Below are 25,502 nucleotides of genomic sequence, written 5' to 3' on the forward strand. Positions count from 1 at the left end.
TGGTATGTCCATGTAAAACAGGGTTCTTGGAAATATTTATGGCACTTGTGTTATCACATAAAATCTTTATAGGTTCTGAAATCTTCATCTTAAAACCTTCCAAAATGTGCCTCATCCATATAGCCTATGTGCAATTCATGTAAGCTGCAACATACTTAGCTTCAGTAGTAGATTGTGAAGTACAACTCTGCTTCTTACTACTCCATGAAACAAGCCTTCCTCCAAGAAAAAATGCTCCATCAGTTGTTCTTTTTCAGTTATCAACATTTCCTGCTCAATCTGCATCTGTGTACACCTTCAAGTCAAAATTTCCTCAATATGGATACCATAACCCATAATCAACAGTACCTTTCAAGCATCTAAAAATTCTTTTGGTTGCTATCAGATGTGTCTCCTTAGGACTCTTCTGAAATCTAGCAACTATGCCAACTGCATGAGCTATGTCTGGTCTGTTGTGAACAACATATTGCAATTTTCCAATCATTGACCTGTATTCCTTCTCATCAACAGATTTGGACTCATCTTCCTTAGACAACTTACAACCTGTAACCATAGGTGTCCCAACTAGTTTACAGTCACTCATGCCAAATATCTTCAAGACCTCTTTCACATACTTAGACTGTGTGATGAAAATACCATTCTTCATTTGTTGTATTTGCAAGCCTATGAAAATTTTTATTTCCCCCACTAAAGACATTTCAAACTCATTTTTCATTTCATCTGCAAAATTGTTGCTCATGTCATCATTACCTCCAAATATGATATCATCAACAAATACTTCGCTGACTAGTATTTTATCTCCTTCATATTTGAGATATATGTTACTATCATCACTGGTTCTTAGAAATCCTATCTTCATCAGATGTGTATGAAGCCTTTCATACCATGCCCTAGGTGCCTGCTTTAATCCATACAAAGATTTATGCAATCTGCATACTATGTCTTTCTTATCAGTCATAACATAACCATCTAGATGCTCAATGTATACTTCTTCTTCAAGTATCCCATTCAAAAAAGCTGACTTAACATCCATCTGGTATACCTTGAATTTCTTGTGTGCTGCAAATGCAAGTAAAGTTCTGACACCTTCCAGTCTTGCCACTAGTGCAAAAGTCTCACCATAGTCTTCTCCTTCCTCTTGTGCATAACCTTTGCAAACCAACCTAGCTTTATTGTGAACCACAACACCATCTTCATTCAACTTGTTCATGAAAATCCACTTAGTTCCTATCACATTTTTATTTGTCGGTCGGGGTACCAAGGTCCATGTGTTGTTTTTCTCAATTTGATATAATTCCTCCTCCATAGCTTTAACCCAATGATCATCACCAAATGCTTCCTTAGTAGTTCTTGGCTCAATAGTGGAGATCATGCAAGAATTTACTCTAATTCTTCTTCTAGTTAGTACTCTAGCATCCTTATTTGTTTAGGATTGTGATTCAGTCTCACATATATTGGAATAACATGATCATTATCTTTAGGTTTATCTTCTTCATTATCATCATCTTATTCTAAATTTATCTATTCCAGTTGGACTGGTACATCAATATTTGCTTTGTCGGTTTCAGATTTCACAGTTTCTAGTTCCAAAAACAAAATGCAAGGATCTTCATCCTTTTTCTTTGAACTGGTTTCCTCTGAGACTTCAGGGAATTCATCCACTCGAACATCAGCACTCTCAACAATTCTCTGTGTCCAGTTGTTAAAACACTTGTAGGCCTTACTCTTGGTGGAATAGCCAAGAAATATATCTTCATCAATTTTAGCCTCAAATTTGCTAATATAATCACCTTTCTTAATAAAACATTTGCTTCCAAATATTCTGAAATAACTAACATCAGGTGATCTACCATACCAATATTTATAAGGAGTCTTGTCCTTACCTCTCTTTACCAGAATATGGTGCATAGTGTAGACAGTTGTGCTGACAGCTTCTCTCCAAAAAAATTTCGCTACACCTCCTTGTATCAACATCGTCTTAGCAGCTTCAACAACTGACCGGTTGTTTCTCTCTGCGATACCATTCTGTTGTGGTGTCCTTGGTGTAGAAAGATGTCGTTTGATACCATTTTCTTCACAATACCTAGTGAATTCCTTAGAAGTAAATTCACTGCCCTGATCTATCCTTAGATACTTTATCTTCTTACCGCTCTCTTTCTTAGCTAAGGCCCTGAATGCCTTTAACTTACCAAAAGCTTCAGTCTTATCCTTCAATAATGTGACACACATCATCCTTGAGCAATCATCAATGAAGATCATGAAATATCTATCACCTTGAATACTTTTTGTTCTTATTGGTCCACAAAGATCTATATGAACCAAATCTAACAAATGTTCCGTTGAAAAAGATTTGCTCTTGAAAGTTGAGGATGTCATCTTTCCCAACTAACATTATTTGCACAGAGCATTAACCGGTTTGTCTAAGGCAAACCTCTCACTGTCTTGGACTTACTCACTTTAACAATGTTATCAAATTTTTTATGACAAAATCTCCTATGCAAAATCCAACTATCATCTATCTTTGCAAATAAACCATTGTTGACTTTAGGATTAAGATGAAACAGGTTACCTTTAGTTTGCTTCCTGATTGCAATCAGTTCACCTTTCTTGTCATAGATCTTGCACATAGCATTTTTAAATTTCAATGGGTATCCTCTGTCATTGAGTTGTGCCACACTCAAAAGATTGTTCTTTAGACCTTCAACCCAATAGACATCATCTGCACTACTCTTTCCATTAATAAAAATAGTTCCCTTACCTTTAACCATGTAGGGTGAGTCATTACCAAATCTTACAACTCTGCCATCAAATTCCTTCAAAGAAAGAAATTTAATCTGATCACCAGTCATGTGATGTGAATAACCACTATGAATGATCCAATCATCAGACTTATCCATCTTGGATACTAATGCCTTCTGGTCTAACATCTCTTCTTTAATGGCTACAAACACAATGTCTTCATTAGCATCACCATCAGATTCCTCATCAGTGATACTGCCATCAATAGCAATAAGACAATCTATTTTGCCTTTACCCTTGTACTTCTTGAATTTCTCTCATTTGTGCTCATTATCACCATTAGGATAATTAGCAGCAATGTGTCCAATCTTGTTGCATGTAAAACATTTCAAAGGTAATTTGCCTCTATATTTACCTGTACCTCTAGGCAACTGCTTGGCCTGCAATGCTTCAATCTCAACTAAATTGTCTTCATCATCAGCTTCTCTGCTGGTTCTAGATTTATAACTGTAATTTGCATCTCTACTTTTCCTTATAGATGGGTTAGAAACAGAAGCTATAAATGCGGACTCATATTTTTGTACACTACCATCATACCATTTAATTCAAAAGTAGTAAGTTTTCCAATGATGGAGTCAAGAGTTACCTTAGTTTTGTCAATAGACTTCAGCTCATGGATAGTTGCAACTCGGATAGCGTAGACCGGTAGCAAGGTTCTTAGTACCTTACCGATCACTGTGGAATATTCCACTTTACCTCCTGCACTCTTAATTTCATCGACTATCTCTTTTATCCTTTGACCATACTGCTGAATATTCTCACCTTCAGTCATCTGCTTGTCATCAAACTTTCCTCGTAGACTCTCCTCTTTAGCAATCTTAACATGTTCATCACCGCTATAAATCTCTTCAAGTTTTTTCCATACCTCATATGCAGTTTCAAGACCATGAACATCTACATACTCTGCATCAGACAAAGAACTGATAATAGCCTCCAATGCTTGATGATTTTCTTTTTGCTCTTTCTTCTGATCATCAGTCAACATCCCAGTAGGTGCAACATACTTAGTATCAACATGTTCCCAATACTGACTTCCCAGACTCTTGATATAAATTTTCATTCTGTCACTCCATATCCTGTAGTTCTCTCTATTAAACTTCATACCTTCCTTCTTCATCATTATCAGCAGATCTTTACCTCAAGTTGTTAGGCTTAGACCTTAGAGGACATGTAATGCTCTGATACCAATTGATGGTATGATGAAAGAATAAGTATCTGGTCAACTACTGAGAGGGGGGGTGAATTGGTAGATAGAAAAACTGATAATAAACTTCACCAATCAATCTCTCAAAGTAAACTTAAAATAATAACTCTATCAAGATAAAAACTCATAAGATAAACCGATTGTTTGTTATAACAAATTAACAGTAAACAATTTCTTCATATCTCAATGCTTCCAGTTATCATGACTTATCAAAAATAGTTAAGTAGTTAAGTAAATCAACCATGAAAACATTCACCACTTGACACAAATATTTTTGACGTGGAAACCCAAATAGGTTAAAACCACGGTGAGATGAGACTCACAAGATAATATCTGAAGTTCAACCTGTTAGGAGCCTAGCCTGTTAAAGCTTTACAAAAAGTCATGTTAAGAACTAATCCTGTTAGGAGTCACCCGGTTAAGGGATTGACTACAAATGCCTTGTTAGAAACAATACCCTATAAGGACTAACCTTGGTAGAGGATTTGAAAATCCAATCTAATGGACCACCTTGTTAGAGGATTTGAATAGCACCAAGCTTGTTAGAGCTTACCCGGTTAGGGGATTTCAATTTTGTTGTAATTTTTAGAAAACAATAGGAGTTTGTTGATCTGTCTGAATAGCACTACACTTGCTTGATTGGATCCATATCATGCTCCTATCTGCCTTTACTCAAACTACAGATACATCATCTAGTTTGGAAACCACACACTCAACTGAACTATCTATCTCTTTGCTAACTCTCTTAAAACTAAACAACTTCATCAACCTTAAATACAAATCAATCAAGTCGGTAACACAACAAAAATCTAACTTTCATCAAGATTACAAACAAATTTGGTTCAAGTATGACCATTGGATTACATAGCAATCTCTGCACATCAATCAAGAAAACCTTGATCGCTCCTTGATCATCACTTCATTGAACTTAGTAACTCATCACGCGCTTTGCATTAGATGCAATACATTTGGTCATTCCCTAGACAAAAACCGTTACAAAAAATCGTCAAAATCTCTTGGAATTATCTTCATACAATAATCATGCATGTCATCATCATTACCGCTCATCATCATATCATAAACCAGTATAACCAATTCACCAAACTTAATCGGTTAGGGTTTATCAAAAACAACAGGTAAGGTTTACCAGTTACAACAATAGATAAGGTTTACATTGTTACACTGGTTACCGGTTCTCACAAATTCTTCCTACCGGTTACAGTAACAATATCAAAAATATCATTACTGGTTTAATTGACATCGATGACAACATAACATATCATTAATGCAATCTTCATGCAAATGCCAACACTGTACAGACATATATAAGTAATCATTGCATAAAAGTTTATCTTTGTTGTTTACATTGAAAATAGGAAATTGTGTCACATTCTTGTATCTCCATTTTGCTAGTTATAAATCTCCAAAAATACTCTCCATATATAGATTTGTACGTATATATTATGTAAAATAAATGATCTGGTTGTAGTTCGTCTCAGCTTTAATGTATAGCTGTAACATGAATACTAGATTTTTGTTTACTATCATAAAATTAATTTATCCGATTTTATCTACAATATTAATGTATATATTTACATTAAGAAAAATGTTTGTATCATTTATTATGTGACTTAAATTTTCTATAGTGATGAGTTGCAAAAACATAAAAGAAATTGTTAGAAAACATGAGATTTAGCTAGAATATGCATTTATATTATAAATTGCACAAAATCGTAAATTGCATAATAGAAATTGAATTGCATGAAATCAAAGTAGAAATTGAATTGCATAAACTACCATGTAGATGTTTTGGTTTTTTTTTCATGAAAAGAATAACATATTGTAATTTTATGATTTAGCCCATCAATGACATGTTTTGAATTACTTTGGTAAGGAAAGCAGTTTTCTTCCTTATGTGTATTTTTGGGCTTTAACATTTGGGACAAATGTTGAATATGGGTTAACAAAGAGTAGAATTTATTTTTAGGGTCTACTTTCTAATATACTATTTAGAAAGAATGTAGATATATAAGGTTGCACTGAATTCCATCTTGCCTATTTTTTATAGGTTGCTAGGGATTTCCTACAAGGTCAAGTATTTTGAACGAGTATGAAGAATTATGGGGAAGCATAAGCTTCGTGGTTGGGCAAAAAAGTGCCTAAACCATGGTCTCGTCTCATGGATTTGTAGATGATCGTTAGGTTAGTGGCAGCCAAAGACTCCAATGTTTATATTCTTATTGTATTATTTTGATAATATAAGCTAGAGAACAAAGTCACCTATATTTGTACATTATATTATTGTACTCTATATTCATGATTTGACATTACTTCATGTCATGATGTAATATATACTCATATGTTGATCATGATGTTTCGTTTCATTTCCATATTTATGTGAAATTGAGTTATTATTTAATTGTGGTATAGTTAAGGGTTGCATACCTTACACTACAACAAGGTCCCAGTCAAACGAAGATTAGTCTGAAAAATCCTCTATCCAATTAAAGTAAGCAAAGGTAAAGAATAACACTTCCAATGCTAATCTAGTAAGAGATATAGTGCAATTTTCATACAAATCATAACTAGTAAAGTAAAAGAAACACATATAGAAATACATGCATAAATGATACCACATTAAATACATGATATTCGTCAGGAAAACCCTTTCAAGTGAAATACACCATACTTCAAAAGAATAATACTGTTGTATTATCTAGAAACAAAGTAGCTACAATATCAAGCTTCTTTAATAAGACTCTTCAACAATCAATCCAACACTCTAAATTGATTGCAACAGTATAACATTACCTATAGAAAACTTCACATGCAAAACACTCTCCAAGACATCCAATATATAGAGAAAGCAAGAATGGAGGAAGCATCTAGACCAAGCCAAAATAGATGGGCATCCAAATCCATGTGGCACATTTTTCAACCACCTCTAAACATGAAAACGACACTTGTACAAGATTCTCTAGCCCCTCTTACATACCTTCAAACTCGGACACCCAAATTTTGCCATAAATAGGTATGACAAATGCTCTTACATACCTTTGAGATATCATAAAATATATCATAATTGACAACACTTACAAGTGTAATAGAGAAACTGATATAATTGATTATTAATAGTTGATTCGCTTACAACGTGTCATTACCCATCTTGAGAACCCACCTTCTCCATGCAAAGATGCATCTTGACACTTGTCCAATCTATCAAAATATGGTTCTTACATGCATAACTTATCATAGAAATCTATCATTCATCATAACCTCTTAAATGTTGACACGTGGCAAACAATTTCTACTACAAAGTGGGACACCTACCTCTTCATATGAGGACAAAAATATCTTTGTCACCTCCTAGCATGACAACAACTAATGATGCCAAGTCATATTAAAAGATGAAATAGAATGTGCAAGAAAACACAAATAGAGGCATACGTTAAATAAATAAATCAATGCTAAGAAATACTAAGGTTGAGACACTTAAATTTACAACAAATTGGTTCACTTGCACATCATGCTCCCCCTCTTGCAATAAACTTTTAATACCCACTCTTGGTCGTTGCAATTTAATTCATTAATATAAATATAAATAACGAGTGTTCATCAATATAGATATACCTTATTATTTGTTCATATAATCATTTAGAAAGTATGAGTCAATTACTTTTAGACAAAAAGGTAATAAACTAGCATCATCATATATTATAGAAGTCATCGCATCTATTGATAATAGATGCAAGTCAAACTCATTAGATGTTAATCATAACATAATTTACTCAAGTGCTCAACAACTTCTTCACAAATGTCTTGCCAAAGAATAATAAGTGCACAAGAGTAAAAAATAAATCAATAAGGCATTTATTGTTTTAAGCATATATGAGTAATTTCCAATGTCAAGCATGAACAAGTCTTAAAGGTGTACAATAGGATTTTGGTTCTCATGGAATGGTGCAAAAAAACCCACCATTTAATTATAAATAACCTATCCACCCATTCGATGTACTCAACAAAAATATTGGTAAGCTGGTTCACAATTCTAATATCCTCTAGATATGAGGTTAAATAATTAGATCACATCAGAAAAAAAATAGTGCCAACATGGAATTATGAACACATACCCTTATAGTTACTAACTTGTATAAGAAGTGAATATGACCATACTGTGTTTTGAAACTTTTTTATTATTTGATTCATCAACACATAAGCCCTTTTACTATAAATATGAGAAACTAAATAGTGGAAAGCTAGTGCATCCATACTACACCACATCCCTTTCCCTTTTTTGATTCATTATCAAATTTTATAATGAGACAAGCATCTTAGCACTTGGCATAATTACCAACAAGGGCACCTAGTACATAACACTTACTATAAGGCATACAAATACACCAAAAATCAAGTGAGACACAAAACTAGTAGAAAACAAATTCCTTGCATGACTGATTCCTAAAATGTGTAGATGATAACATCTAACATATGTAGATGTGTAGATTGTGATTTGGTGTTGGGCAAGTTGTGGGCTTGGGGAGATCGCTCTCTCTCTATCAAACCCTAGGCAACTTCCTTTAACCCCCTACCGAACCATTTAATGTGCATCTAGTATGGGTTCGCCTACCTAATCTTCCTCTTCATTTCTGGGAGCACTCTTGTTATGAGGCCATTGGTAACTCTATTGACCAATTTCTTAAGGTTGATGATGCCACATCTTCCATGGTTCATTCTACCTTTGCCTGCATTTTAATTGATATTGCATCTCCACGCCTCTCCCTAGGGATGTGCTTCCTATGGTTGGGGATAGGCCATGGACTCAAACGTTGGATTATGAGGGCCTTCCCTTTCACTACCGAAGATGCTTCTCAATGGGTCACTTAGCTTTGGATTGTTCTCTTTCTCACCATAAAGGTCCTGCTACTTAGTGGAAGGATGCTACTGTTGATCACTTGATGGCCAATGCTTCTGATTTTGATGACTCCTCACAGGCGAATGATGACTCCTCTGGGGATGAGGTTGTGCCTCTTACTATTTCTCCTACCCCTGTTGCTCCTATTCTAAAACATCAATCTGCTTCTGCCGAATTTGCTCCTAATGTTGTTCTATTACAACATCATGCTATTGTTCTACAGCAGTAGCCTACTAGCATTACTAACCGTAACTATGTGGGGCCCTCCCCGCCCGATCCTTCTTTTGATGGTCTTAATAATAGTATTGCCTAGATCGTGTTTTGTCACAGATGGAAGGGGAAATCTTCTTGTGGTCTTCCCTCCTTCCCCAAACCCCTCTTTGTCTTCGCTCGGATGCTTCTCCCCATCCTTGAGTTGTGTTTTGGGTTGTTATAGGTTTGATAGGGTTCTTTTTGCCTGTCTGACCTTGGTTTCTCTGGGGTTCATACCCCTGTTTTGTTGTTTCTTTTTACTGCCTATTGGTTGTTGTATAAAGGGTCAGCATCCTTGTCTTGTTTCTTTTTTAATAAAAAACATATGCATGCTACTAGTGAAATATTTCTTAAACCTATAAAAGTAGGTATCTCTTAGCATCTTTCATTTGTGTTATTGATGAACACTAATTAGGCCCTGTGACACACTCGGTTACTCCTATTTTCAAAGCATTCTTTTTTCACTCCTATCAATTTTTCAAGCTATAATTAATCTTAGTGAATGATAAAATCATAGGATTTCTTGTTAGCTAGACACCTAGGAAAGATTAGTACAAACTACATTTGTAAGAGAATTGGTGCTCTTTATTTTTGTTGTAGTCTCTCTTTGAACCTTGGTTATGATGTCATAGAATTTTAGCTCATGTGTTTATTTAAATTCTAACATTTTTTTTCATGGTCATACAGTATACATCACCTAATCTCAAAACATGTTGTCCTAAAAATACTAAATCAAAAGCTAAAAAATCCAATCTAACCAATTAAAAAAATACTAAAGGAAAATCTAAATTTTTTGGTGCATCCCATAACAAACTACTCAAAGCCAACTCTTCAATGCTTATAAAAATATTTCCCACCACCAACTAGACATATATGTCACTCAAGAAAAATGTTATATTTAGCTTTTGGCATTTCGGTTGTGGCATCTTTGTATCTCTAATATTGTTTTTAGGCTTGTCGCTTACCCCTAAGTTGTCAGTTGTTATTGGGTCATCACTTGCCACTAGTTTACCACTCATGGCTAGTTCATCACTCACTTTTGCTTGCCCCAATGTAGTGATGAATGGTGGTCCTTCCTTTTCTTGTGTGGTGGGTTCAACTATGCCCTCTTCTCTATGTGGGAAGGCTCATCCACTACCACGCTCACTTGCTCCTTTGATTGCATAAGGTGGTTGAAAATTTATTTATTTCACCACAACCATATTTAACCTTTTTGTAGGCTCAATGGGCTTTGTTTGGCCTTCCCTCCCTAATTTTCATCAATGTGTTATGAATTCTTGGATACCTCTCACCAAAGAGTCTATTGATCTTTGTCCCTTACACTCAAGGTTTCTTTATAGAAAGTTTCATCTTTGTTGACAACTTGGAGGCTATGTTGGAGGATTAGTAGTGGTTTCGGATAAGTAATATCTCATGATGTAGTTTACCTCTTTCAACCCATAAACTAAACCCCTTAGATTGTGCCTACTTGGGAAAACTACCTTTACGTCCCTCTCTAATTTTGTAGAGTTCTAGCTTCAAAGATATTGACGATGCTATTGAACATTTTTTAAGGTGGATTCTATTTCATTAAACATTGGTCACATAACCTATGCTTGTGTATTAGTGCACCTAGACATCTCCAAACATCTTCATGGAGAGATCATTTTAATGGGTGAACACAAGAAGTGGATTCAACCACTTGACTATAAAAACATTCATTTTTGATGTTGATGTTGTTTCATCGTTGGTCACTTACTGATAGTGTCTTCATCCTAATCACAAAAATGTGAAGCCTTTTACTTGGTGGCATGAAGCCCTTTCCAACCATTTGATCATCCACCCTGTTGAATCATTATCGTTAGAGGCTGAAAAACTCTCTCATCATTGTTGATCTAATGCAGCTTCTATTCAATCTGCTATTCCTATGACCTTGTCAAGGACCTTTGGAAGGTCTTCTAATGTTGTTAAGTTAATAGAACTTTCTTCTCCATTGAATTTTCCTTTGTCTATTTCACATGTGGCTTCCTAATAGGTGGTGGAGATGGACAACATCCCTTCTCCCCAATTTGTTGTTCTAGATTAAGATGTTTCTCAGATGATCATCCAAAGAAAAAAGAGTGAGAATTGATAAAATAAAGTCACATTGTTTAGTTGCTTGAGTTTATTTTTGTTATTTATGATTTTGTTTTGTTGCAAGTTATCAAGTTGTATTGCAACCCCGTTCAACATGTTTTACCTTTAAAAAGGATCGTGATATTTAAAATATTTTTTTCCTCTTTCACTTCATTTACAAATCATTCCACAACTTCCCTAAATTTTAAAACATAAATCTAAAAAATACACTTACTAAATTTGTGTGAGCACCAACTTAAAAATATTCCTGAAACATTTTACCAATGTCCAATGAAATTTTAGAAGCCCCCACTCAAAAGAACAAAGCCTATGTGGCACTAATGTACAACCATCCCAAGTAAATGGAGAGTTGCCAACACAAGGAATGACTCTCGTAGAGAAGAGGCCTCGTCACTACAAAAAGACTTTCTAATCTTTGATCAATTAGATCCACTCCCAACCAAAGGTCTTGTGAAATTACAAGATTATTCTAATCAAATAGACACTCATTCAAATGACATGTAATTTATACGCCCAATTTGATGCACAGTTAATTGTTGTGTTTAATATTTGAAATAATGACTTTTCATGGAACATGTGAAGCGAACGAATAGTGTGTGAAGCGAACAAACCTTCAAACCCTAGCTATATCGATTTTCTCATATCTAAAGCCTTAATGCAACTCAAATCAGAAACCGAAATAGTGGACAAGTGCGGTAATTCCACTACAAGAGAAAAAAATTGAAGATTTTATGTCCAAATTTGAGGATAATAAGTCTAAAGACCCAATAATGGAGAAGATGAATGCTTTATCATGGGTGTTGAACAAGAGGAGTCAATACTAGAAGAACAATAGGATAAAAATTTAGAAATCCAACTTCCTTATGATGTCATCGAGGTTATTAAAAAATGTCAAAATAGAAGCTATATTTGCTCTTCTTAAGAGGAGTTCCTTCTTAAATGGATTTTTACAAATGGGCTTGGTTGAATTGGGAAAACCAAGGATGGGAGAATGAAACCTTGGGGGATCTTGGAAAAGGGTACGTGTCATGCATGTTTAGGTTTGCATATCATGCCCAAGCTATTTACAAAATGGCACTTGGGTCGTCTATGACCAAATTTGTTATCTACAAGCCTAGAGTTTCAATTTTCATCCTGGAGGTCCCTCCCCTTCACATTACCCCATGTGGGTTGAACTGCCATTCCCTATGGCTTTCAAACCTTTTTTAAAAGATATTGTGGCTCAATTGAATAGAGTAATATGGTGCAAACATAATCATGATAAATTCTCAAGTCTAAGAGTTCATCCAAGAACATTTGTTGAAGTAGACCTTAATAAAGCCCCTACAAGAAAACATTAAACTTGCCCTAATTTTTTAATTGGTTTAGTCATTGGTATATTTAATAAGCCAAGTGCTTTCTTTTAATGTAGTAAAGGTCATATGATTCGTAGATGTCTTTTTAGGAGGAATAAACCTATTCATCCTCCATTGAATTACACCCTGTCCAATGGTCATTTTGCCACTCTCAATCATGATTCTCCTCCTCCCATTGTTCATCATTCTCCTAGTTCTTCACCTACCCCTAATAATTCTTCTCTTCCCTCTCCTAGTTGTCCTCTTACTATTCATGAGGAATTTGCAACCTCTTTTAAAGATGCAATTATGTCAAATGGTTGGAGAATGGTTAGGAAAAGGAAAGAACCACCTAGACCTTCCCCTCTCTCTTTGCCTCATTCTTCGCCTCTAAGCCATTCCTACCCACCCTCTTCTTCCTCCCCTAAAGTTCATGCTCCTCACTCTTCTTGTCATTCATCTCCTCAACCTCATAATTTGGATTCCACCTCTCCTTCCTCTTGCTCTCCCCATCGATCCAAGCTTCCTTCTTCCACCACCAAAGACTGTGAGGCTAAGGTTTCTGAATTGAATCTTGATAATAGCTTTAGTGCATTGTCTCAAGATGATGACTCTTCTCTTTGTCATCATGAATTATAAAATATTTTCTTGAAATGTTCGAGGGATTTCTCTCCCTGCTCGCAAATATAAAGTGACCTGATGACCTTTTTCTCCAAGAAGTCAAAGTTAATAACATTATGTTGGAGGTTTCATTACGCAATATTTGGAATGATACCACCTTTTTGCATACTTCACACAATGAGGGCAGAGGAGGGGCTATCATTGGGTTTGCTCCATGGGTTGCCAAATATGTCATTAAAAAAGGTGAAGACCCTTCTCATAGTTGTGTTTGTACCTTCCCCTATATCAATGATCAACTTATGGGCTTTTGCTCTATATATGCTCCCAATTTAGCTAAAGATATGGAATTGGATGTCTACTAAACTTCCTACCGATTGGATTCTTGAGGGAGACTTCAACATGGTCAAACTCTCTTATGATCATAGCTATTCTAAGCAATTTAATCTCATGACGAATTGGATGGTTGTTCTATTGAAATTACTTAAAGAGTGGTTGACCCTATTCATGATAAATTTTCCAACCAATCTAACAATCGATTTACTTGGTCCAATTGTAGGATGGGGGAGACATGAAATTGAGCAGGTTGTATAGATTTTGCATCTCTCCTATCTTACCTCTAGTCTACGATTTGATGGGGTTGTGTGTTAAAGTGGACTTATCCACCACTCTTTTTTATCATTGTCCCATTGTTTGTAGCATATGTTTGTCTCAAATTTTGAACATTGACAATTCTCTCCCCTTCAAGCTTAATGTTTCTCACTTAAAGAATCCAGTTTGTTTGGTATCCCTCATAGGAATTTGGAATTCTACTGAACCAAATGAAGGTGAGTCTTGGATTAATTGGTGGTGTGCAACCATTTCGTAGTGCTTCGATTTTTTACACTCATTTGGCAAAAGAATGGCTTGGCATCACAAACCTAGGGAAAAATCCCTTCAAGACAAACTTGTTCAAGCTAGAAAACTCCTTAATGATGATCCTAGCAATGTAAAGATCCAGACTTCCATTGCTACTATTGAAGCTCAATTGCATAAAATTGATAATTACAAAGGGCAAGGGCCAAAATCAAATGCAAACTTCATTGGATTAAAGAAGGAAATAAGGGCACTAGTTATTTTTTAGTTACCTCAATTATAAACATAAAAAAAGAAAAAAATGATGCTATAAGGGATGAATTTGATGTTCTTCAATCGAATCCTTCTAATATATGATCAATGGTAGAATATACAACAAAATCTTGAAGACATTGTTCAATCCTATAGATCCTAATTATAGCTACTAATTATATAGAAATCTTTCATTGGAAGAGCTAAAACATGCTCTTTTCTCTATAACCCCTTATAAAAGCCTAAGCAGTGATGGACTACATATGGAATTCTACTAAGCTATGTGGCAACACATTGAGGGAGTTTTTTATTATTTACAATTGGAGGCTCTCGCTGACATCCTATCACATTGCTTAACACTTCCTACAAAATCGTCACAAAAGCCTTGGCTATTAGAATTAAATTTGTGGTGCAAGGAATTGTTAGATTTGAACAAATTGGATTTATTGCTCACAAATTTATTCTTGATAATCAAACTTTGATTTTGACAAGGCTTGCTATTTCAATCGAATTTTGATTTTGACAAGGCTTAAGGACAAACTAGAGTTTTATCCTTAAATGCTTCAATGGTTGGGTTTTGATTCTAAATTTCGATCACATGTTCAAATGTTATTTCAAAATGTGAATAGATTTGTTTCCTTTATAGAGATCTATTCAATAAGGTTGTCTAGCTCCTTACTTTTACATCCATAACGTAGATGCTTTGGGATATCTTCTTCAAAAGGCTAATAATATGAAACTAGTTTTAGGAATTTATATTCCTTATAATGCAACTGGACCTGAATGTCCATACTATAGATACTTTGGAATATCTTCTTCAAAAGGCTAATAATTTGAAACTGATTTTAGGAATTTATATTCCTTATAATGTTGTTGCAACTAACTTACATTATGCAAAAGACAAATGTATTGTGCTTCAAACTGGTGGAATTATGAGATACCTTGATATAATGTTTGGCATGTTTGGCATGTGCATTAGCATGGATTTAGTTTTTCAACCTCATCTATTTGGTAAAATGAACATATTCTTTATCAAGATCAACCTTTTTTTTGGTATTTCTCAACCTGCAAACTGCTCATAAAAGTATAAGGATAAGGCACAACTCTTCCTAATATATTGTCTTGTCTTTCTCTTTTCTCAAGAGCAAGTAAGAGTTAAAAAGAAAATTCGACAAATCAAACTTAAAAGTCAAGGTGCCACAACACAGATATTTGTGCTTAGTCAAAGTCTTGTTCATAGTTAGTTTGTATTTTGACTACAAACTAACTGATTATATAGATAATCGTTCCGTTTTATTTTTCTATTAGTTTAACCAATCACTTCAAAGAATTAAAATTGTTAAAGAAAATTTATATAATCTATATTTAAATTTTATTTAAAATAATTATAAAAAAACATTTTCCTTTCATTTCATTGGTTCACACAACTATAAAATTTAAATTTTCCATTATAACAGTATCATTAATGTAACTTTATTTAAACAATAATATTATAATTATATGTATTATATTCTATAATGGTGAGTGAGTGAAATAATCATCTTCACTATAATTGTATTAATTGTGCATCATTTATCCTTGTCTCTTTGTCTATACTTCCATATCTCTCTCTCACACATGCCATATATCTCTCCCTATTTCTCTCTCTATATCTCTCTCACTCACACACAAGCTCTCTTTTCTTTCTCTTGCCCTCTATCTCTCTTCAAATCTCACCTCCCTCTCTATCTATATTTCACTATCTAGTTATCTCTCATTCATTGTTTTTCTTTCTATCTCTCTACTTTTCTTTATCTTCATCTCTTTCTATCTCTCTACTTTTCTTTATCTTTACGCTGATAGGCTTTTAGAGGAGGATTTTGCCCGCCAAAGTGTAAGACAATTCGGCCATTCACAATTTTCGATGACCGATTATTTTTCCCAACCAACGGTACGCGATGTTTTTGTTGTTAGGTGGAGACATCTCAGAGAAGTTTGCGGTGGCATGAAAATGGACAACGCCTTGGGAAATAAACTCATTGCACTAGCAAACGGACAAGGCAGACAATCAATGACATTTAATGGTGTTGTTGTGGGAGGTGTTGTTTGCAACAGTGTCATCGCAACGATGAGAGTTTAATGTCAAGAGGCTTATGACTACCTACTCCCAAAAACACGTCTCTAGATTTTTTGAAAGGTAGGGCATGGAGGAGGCACTGTGGGGCTTCAGACAGCAGCTGAGGTCATTCCCATTTCTTTGTTTTCTTGATTTGCATTTCATTTTTTAACTAGATTATGTTAGATGCAAGATCAAAGTGTCTGTCAAACCATGTTCATGGACAACTTCACAAGTGTTATTGTGTTTTCATGACTCTTGCCCAATCAAGGACCTATTTTCTAGTTGCAAAATACAATAAGAAGGTTTATTGAATTCAGTATTATTGCCAATTTTCTCACAAGAGTTTTTGAAACCATCAATAATTTAGGATTCTATTTCAAAAACGAAATTTATTAAATTGCAGTCAAAAAACCTTACTCAGATATTTGACTGGTAAGATGTTTAGTTTGCATTTGACTATATTTTGTTCAAGCTTAACAAACTTCATCTCTTCCTAAAACTGATATGAAACCCTTGTATATCGCAAGTTCATACATGTCTCTTCACCTCATGACTCCTTGCTTTTGACTCGTGATGTGTTTTTTATTGCTGCTCTTCTTGATTGATGCGATACCATGCAACCACCGCAAGCATGCAGTCAACAACCGTTAAAACTCCAGTTCCATTATGAGCATGTAGTTACCAACAGTTCCATCATTTTGGAAATCATGCAAACCAATCATCTCCATCGATCATGCAGACTTTTAGTTATTTCAATTAGTTATTAAAAAAAGACTAAATGTTATAATTCTTTCTAGAACTTTCTTCATGCTTTTGAAGTCCTCTATAAAAGAGGCATACGTAATCTAATTTTTAGATGCAAACAATGAAATATGGTTTGGTGTTGTAGCACATAATTTGCCATGTAAAGGTCTATTATGATGCATCTCTTCCTTGAATATAAGCGCTTTCTTTCCTCTTTGATGTAAAGAAAACTTCTTTTGTGGGCTTGTATTGTCATTGTATACAGTTCTCATATATTGATGTACGTTGATGTACATGTATTGTGCAAAATAAAGACACTGTCCTAGGTTTGTTCCCTTGTGATATGCATGCAATCCTCACACCAAATCTGTCCTTTTCCTCATAGATTAGCAACCCTTTGAACTTAAAAAAAAGCCTTGTTCACGTGAGCCATAATCAAGTTTGTTGCACACTTTTGTATTCTATTTATTATTGCTTTGAAAGGGGTCTTTTCGTAAGACCATATGGCCTGTCATTATGCATCTTTGCTGTCAGCTCTTTCATGCCCCTATCTTCATCATTGATCTATGCTCTAAGATTCTACTAATACAAATTTTGAAAAAGGGCTGCTTGTGATGTGTCATGGAACTATATTATACATGTTTATGTGGTTACACATTCATCTTAAGTCCTCTTCAGTTTGAAAGTACATTGCTGATCAAGCAACAGTATTTTCCATCATGAAATGAAAGTTGCTTGCTCCCACCCAAAAACTACCATGGAGGATATAAATCAATTCTTTTATTCACATCTAGTAGGATATGCATAATCAATTCTTTTATTCACATCTAGTCAGCAGTCGAAGTTGCAGCCCATGCTTTCAATCTTCCACAACATTTCAATCTTCCACAACAACTCTCCTTGCAAACTTTTGATCTTCTTGCAATAACTTTTTTATATTGTCTCCAAATTCACTCATTTCATATTAGTGATTCAAATAACAAATTGAGACAACTTAAAATCTTTTGCTCAAAATTGCTTTGCTAGAGTTAGTGCTTTGTTTCAAACAAAGATCAAGAATCTCATTCTAAACATCCCTATTTGCCCAATTTATATATGTTGTCTATATATACTCTATGATCCTTCCATTTTTATCCTTCCATTTTTCTAACTTCTGCCTATCGGCTTCCTGTCGCACACACATAACATGCAACTGCTAGTAGAGATCTCTTCCCCTCTTCTACTGAAAGACTAACAATATTAGGAAGATCTCTTCCCCTCTTCTACTGAAAGACTAACAATATTAGGAAGATCTCTCCCCTCTTCTACTGAGACTATACACATCTCCGTGATGAATTGCAGCCCTTGTTTGTAATTGTTTGTAACTGTATTCTCTCAATAAAGATATAAGATTTTTTCAATAAAAAAATTAATAATAGCGACAGGCCCTTTCCATCTCCATGATGCATTGCATCCCTTGTTTGTAATTGTTTGCAACTGTAGTCTCTCAATAAAGATAAAAGATTTTTTTAATAAAAAAATAATAATAGCAACAAGCCCTTTCCAAACCTTATGGGCCTTTCCAAACCTTATCCAAAACATAATTTCACCAATCTATGTACATAAGTAAATAAGTAACAAGTATATTGAGTTCAAATTTTCTACACTTAAAATTAAATCTTATTATTTTCAAACATAATAGAATCTACATTTCATAATAATAAATTCATTTTTACAAGCCAAACAAATAAGGCTACACTATAATCACAGGATAGTACTCAAAATCTTGACTTCAATTCCTAGGGATTTAGATGTGCTTCTGAAACTACTTCACAGAAGCCAGCTGCTTCTAGACCTAATTCACTAAACAGCGTCTACGGGGCACAGTATAACTAAATTTAATCATTAAAATTTGGCATTCGACTGACTGTTTTCACTGTTCTTTCACCTAAAACTTGATGAGGCTACAATGAATGTTCATCATCCGTGCTTCATTATTTTTCAGGCTTTACAAGTGATTCCAGACGTACACACCGAAAGCCTATATATTAATCTCGAGAGAATGGTGACAACTGTTGCATACATGGAATTATATTATAACCTAAAAGAAATATTTATAGACCTCAACAAAGACACCATACTGAAAACAATTATCAAGATCTATTTTCCAGCCCTTCACAAGATTGAAAGACGCTTCTAGACCAATTTCACAATAACTACCAGAGATTCGAGCCCCTTCATAAAAATACCGGGACTAATATCAGGAAAAATGCATAATTTCACCGTTCAACAAAATTTCAAAAACCAAATTGAAACCAAAAGAAGTAAAAACCCTCAAAATTATTAAAAAAAAACACACAGCACAGATCGTAAAATCGTCTGCCTCCTAAAAGCAACATACAAAGGAATTCTCCGTTGCTTCCAGCGCAATTTATTCTGAGAAACATTTAATGTAATGTAGCTGCCAACTTTGACACAAATAAGGTGCAGGAAATCACCATACTTGCAACACTGGACAGCAGTTAAATGTAGCACACGCATGGGGCTGATCCTTCATTTTTATCAGGTATGCCCGGGGTAGCAATGTGCATTATACCAACATAAAAAATGATTACGGCGGAAAAAAAAACAACCATAGAAGAGATATAAACCGCCATCAAATGCCATTGTTAGTAAGGGCAGAGCAACATTTTACAGGCTCTGTCTAGGGTTTGCAGGGACTCATTTTATTAAATTTAAGAAAGTTTGTGCGAGAGTTAGTGAGATAATCACCTTCACTATAATTATATTAATTATGCATCATTTATCCTTATCTTTGTCTCTCCTTTCTCTATCCTTCCACCTCTTCCTATCTATATTCATTATCTCTCTTGCCCTCTACATCACTCTCTTCAAATCTCACCTCTTCCTCTCTATCTATATTTCATTCTCACCTCTTCCTCTCTACTCTATCTATATTTCATTGTCTGATTATCTCTCATTCTATTATCTCTACTTCTTTCTGTCTATCCATCCATATCTTTTTTTCTCTCCTTTTTTGAAGATCTCTCCCCCCTATTCTACTAACGCTACTAACACTATCAGGGAGATCTCTCCCCCATCTACTACTAACACTACTCACATCTCTATGATGTATTGCATCCCTTGTTTGTAATTGTATTCTCTCAATATAGATAAAAGATTTCTTTTAATAAAAAAAATGATAATAGCATACTAATATATAAACCCAGGCACTTTCCAAACCTTACACAAAAAATAATAAAATAATTCAAACAAAATTGAATCTATGATTCATAACAATGCATTCATTTTTACAAGCCAAACAAAGAAGGCTACACTATAATCACAGGATAATACTCAAGATCTTTGACTTCAAATCCCTAGGGATTTAGATGAGCTTCTGAAACTACTTCAGAGAAGCCAGCTGCTTCTAGACCTGATTGACTAAATAGCGTCTACGGGGCACAGTATAAACTCAATTTAATCATTAAACTTTAGCATTCGACTGACTGCTTTCCTGTTCTTCACCTAAAACTTGATGAAGCTACAATGAATGTTCATCATCCGTGCTTCAATATTTTTCAGGCTTTACAAGTTCTTCTAGACGTACATACTGAAAGCCTATATTTTAATCTCGAGAGAATGGTGAAGACTGTTGCATACATGGAATTATATTATAACCTAAAAATACGAGACTAATATCAGGAAAAATGCATAATTTCACCGTTCAACAAAATCTCAAAAACCAAATTGAAACCAAAAGAAGTAAAAACCCTCAAAATTATTAAAAAATATACAGAGCACAGATCGTAAAATCGTCTGTCTCCTGTAAACAACATACCAACGGATTCTCCAATGCTTCCAGCGCAATTTATTCTGAGAAACATTTAATGCAATGTAGCTGCCAACTTTGACACAAATAAGATGCAGGAAATCACCAGACTTGCAACACTGGACAGCAGTTAAATGTAGCACACGCATGGGGCTGATCCTTCATTTTTATCGGGTCTGCCCGGGGTAGCAATGTGCATGATACCAACATAAAAATAATTAGGGCAGAAAAAATACGACCATAAAAGAGATATAAACCGCCATCAAATGCCATTGTTAGGGAGGGCAGAGCATCATTTTATAGGCTCTGTCTAGGGTTTGCGGGGACAATTTACGGCAGGGTATCATTTTATTAAATTTAAGAGATATTATTGAAATATTATATTAATAGGGACATAAAAGTCTTTTTGTTTTTCAAGAATGAGAATTAAAAGGAATATAAAATAAAATATTATAATAATAATTTAAAACATAATAATATAATCATGTCTTAATAATAATATAGTATTAAATACAATATCATAATGTAATAATAATTTAAAATTAATTGCAATATAATATTATAGTAAATTTTTAAGCGAAATAATGAACAAATATGATATCTTTTCATATATTTTACCTTATTCTTTTAAAGATAGGTATGTTAGTTATTAGTATACATATCTTAAATAGATGTTGAGAGATATTATTGAGACATTTATATGAAATTTGTGTAAAAAATTATTTAATTTTAAACAAAATATATAGAAATTATTTATTGTAAATAAAATTTAAGAATTATTTATTATTTATATTTTAAAAAATCTATTTAAAATATGTTGAGATATCAATATCATATGTGTTTATTTTTTAATAGTTTTTATTAAATTGAAATATCTCTTATCTTTTTCACATTAATTTAACTTCAAAATTATGTAAACATTTATTTTTATTTATTTATATCCTTGCCTTATATTTGGTAAAATATATTTTTAATAATTTAATAGAAATAGGAATTAAAAAATATTGAAATTTTTATATAATTTGATAGATTGAATAACAAATAATTTTTGTGTAGAGATCTGAAATTGAATTGATTCAATATAATTTCAGCTATTAAATTAACTGTTCAATTTTCATCATTTTATTAATTAATAAATCACTATTCATAAATTATTTAATCATTTTTCTTGTAATTTTCACCTTAGATAAATAAATCTAATTATTTATTTACTTAAGTTCCCCGTACTCATCCCAAAAATTAAATAAATAGCCTACTTATTTAATATTTTTATTCATTTTTCGTTAAGTGGGTTAGAATCCATTAACTCCTTAATGCTACTAGATTGCACATTCAAAATGCTAATTAAATCCTCCACATCCTCCAAGGTGTACAAAGGCATGGGTTTGTACATGTAACGTGGTATCACAAAGGACTAACTCATTTCTCCTTGGGTACTCCAAAGTACCCCTTTTATCTTATCCACCTAGTCTTCCCTAGGAGAATCTCCGCCCTTGATTTTTCTAATTAAATCCTCCCAAATCCTCCACATCCTCCAAGGTGTACAAAGGCATGGGTTTGTACATGTGACATGGTATCACGAAGGACTTTCGCATTTCTCCTTGGGTACTCCAAAGTACCCCTTTTATCTTGTCCACCTAATCTTGCTAAGGAGAATCTTTGCCCTTGATTTTCTTTAATTTTCTCTACAATCCCTCTCCCTCCATCTCTTCCAACCAAATGAGGACACTTGTCCTCCCAACTTCACATGGCTCTCGACCATTATGAGCAATGATCTCGTCTTTTAATCCTAACCATCCAATTAGCATAAAATTCTATAAGTCATGTCATCCTAAGCTCTGTAATTAACATCTTCAAATGCAACCTTATACCTCTGATAAGAGCACTCACACATTAGCATCCTTGACCACAATGATTAGTGTTTCTTGTATTTTGGCTAGAATAAATTAATATTATTTTACTTTGTTCTTGCATGCTCAAAATCCCATGTATACATTTTGTACATAAGTAAAAATATAATAAGTGATATACTTTATAAATAAACTAAGAAGCAATATTTTGAAAATAATTATTTATTTTAATATTTGTTTAATTATACATTATTTATGACTATTTCTCTCGACTAAATTCATGTGATGTCGCAACCCCTGCACTCTCCCAAAGCTAGGACTCCCTACAACAAGCTTGAGAGGCGAATGGTAAGTTTTCCTTCATGACAGAGTGCTAATATGTGGCCTTCCACCCCTAGAACTCTTCCTAACCTTGTGTCATGCAAGTGGATTCCTTTTGTGATTGTCTCCCAAGCGGTTCTTGTGGCTAGGGCTAGCTTGATTAAGGATTGTTGACAACTCCCCAAGGATCGCAACATTGAGCAATTTTCTCCCTACTTTTTTCAAGGATGATTCAAGGCATGATCAACCTTTTCTTAGCCTAAAGGGGAAGAATACTAGGGTGGATTGGATAGGGAATGCAAAACCCCTTTGCTAGACTCTGAGCCTACTTTGATGCCTTGGGTTCTGCAACCAAGTCCTCCCTGAAAGTTGATATTAGTGAAGATATTTTGCAAGAGTTGGCTAGAAGAGTTGCTTTTTTTGCAAAGCAAGGTTTGATCAGAAGATTTCAAGGTTTCTGGCCAAGTTTGGTAAAGTTAAATCAATGGATCTCAAACAATTGGAGCCCCATTGTAGAGGTTGATCCACAAATCTATCCCTATGTGTGGGGGTTTTTCAATGTGATCTTTGACAATATCTAGGATTGTCACGTTGTTGTTTTTTTTATATTGCATATAAGGGAAGAAAGACTATTACAAAAACCATTTACGGAGTTTCAACCTGGACAGCAGGTCCCACCTTTACATGTTTAATAGTTTAATCAAAAAGTACAGACAGAGATGAAAAATTTTATACATATAATACGTTAGTTCTTGGTTGAGAACAAAAAAACCATTATCCGTCCATGTAGTAGATTAGTTATCTTTGCAGTATTTGTTCTTGTGGAGCATCCAACCATGTGGTCCAACCCCTAGGGCCCTCCATCCACACGGCTTGTTTTCCATCAAGGAGTTCTGTAAGCATCTGAATCTGGTCTTGGATAGGATCTCTCGCTCTATTCACCTCTGCTCGTAGGGTCTCCAGAGCCAGGTCCACCTCTTTCTTCCCTTTGAGTGTCCTCTTCCATTTATAACCGTTCTCCAGCTCATGAAGGAACATCTTTGCATTTCCATCCTTTATGAATCTGAAGAACTTGTTCTTTTCTATATTCATCATTACTGATACCTGCAAGAAAATACGATGAAGGGTGAGTCCACGAAAGGACTCAGTAAGGACCCTAATTGATCCCTGAAATTTATCCTCGTTTCTTAATTTCCAAATGTGCCATAAAATCTCAGAAGTAAGAACATACCAGAAAAGGTTAGTATCCTTTTTTAGATTTTTAATATATCTGACTATAACATCAAGAACAATAAATTGACCAGGAAACTGAATGCCAAATAATAACCAGATTTCTTTAGCTATGCTACAATCAAAAAATATATGTTTAACTGACTCAGGGACCCTGCAAATATTACAAGTATCATTGTTGTTATTCTCTTTTCTGATTGGTAACCTGTTTAAAATCAACAACCATTTGAAACACTTCTCTTTAGGAGCAACAGGGCTACTCCACAGCCTACTGAACACTTTCTGCCATTGTTCAACTAAGAACTCTGCAAACCACATCATGTTAGCATAAGAAATTATTGCTTCATCATAAGTTAAGGTCTTATAAATAACACTGGCTTTAACATTAAGAACTGAGATGGAATTATTCCACAGGAGGTCCTTATAAAATTCTATATTATTATTGCATTTCTTGGGTAGGAGCTTTTCACAGGATTTCTGTAACATACTATAAGTGTGTTTTTGTGCATTCGGGAGATTAAACTTAGCTTTAAGGGTATCCCAGTCCAGTAGCCTATCATCCTTAATAATATCTTTAAAACAGCAGACGCCTTTTGTCGCCCATGCTTTAGCAGAACACCCCTGAGTAAGGGCCAAGGGTTTGTTTGAGTGCAAAAGGTTCCACCAAATGGATCTAGTCCCGTGGATAAACTCATTGTTGCTGACTCTAAAGTTGCTGATGAATGGCTTCACACTATTCCAGGCCTTCCAGATAGATTTGAAGACATTGGACCCTTGAACTGAAACCTCAAAGTCCCCAACCACAAGGTCACAGAAAGGGAGGGATTTCCACGTTTTGGCCTTCTTTGGTATGGCCTTAAGTATATTATTCCTAACCAGCACTTTCCACGGTTCATTCCCATCAAGAGCCTAAAAGATCCACTTTGCTACAAGAACAATCCCTTGGATTCTCAAATCCTTAAGTCCTAGCCCTCCCAGGCTCTTGTCCTTATGGCACCATTCCCACTTAACAGAGTGGATCTTCTTTTTACCTTTCCCATCAGACCACAAGAAGTTCCTGATGGTTTTCTGTATTTCTAGAATCTGGTAATTAGAGAACATCCATAC

The 25,502-nt window shown here is 34.5% G+C and overlaps 1 long non-coding RNA gene and 2 other non-coding genes across 3 annotated transcripts; all 3 read right to left on the minus strand.

The window, feature by feature from the left end:
• Window positions 1–18,829: 18,829 nt before the first annotated feature.
• LOC131873606 (uncharacterized) lies at window positions 18,830–21,301 on the minus strand. The gene is made up of 2 exons (XR_009371505.1): window positions 21,004–21,301; window positions 18,830–20,843 (listed from the first exon to the last, which is right to left on the minus strand). It is a non-coding gene; the product is annotated as an uncharacterized LOC131873606 (long non-coding RNA).
• LOC131070572 (small nucleolar RNA snoR134) lies at window positions 19,616–19,753 on the minus strand. Its single transcript, XR_009112349.1, has one exon. It is a non-coding gene; the product is annotated as a small nucleolar RNA snoR134 (small nucleolar RNA).
• Window positions 21,056–21,193, minus strand: LOC131070573 (small nucleolar RNA snoR134). Its single transcript, XR_009112350.1, has one exon. It is a non-coding gene; the product is annotated as a small nucleolar RNA snoR134 (small nucleolar RNA).
• Window positions 21,302–25,502: the final 4,201 nt, after the last annotated feature.

This window comes from Cryptomeria japonica, chromosome 2 (assembly GCF_030272615.1).
Source record: "Cryptomeria japonica chromosome 2, Sugi_1.0, whole genome shotgun sequence".
NCBI classification, from domain to species: domain Eukaryota; kingdom Viridiplantae; phylum Streptophyta; class Pinopsida; order Cupressales; family Cupressaceae; genus Cryptomeria; species Cryptomeria japonica.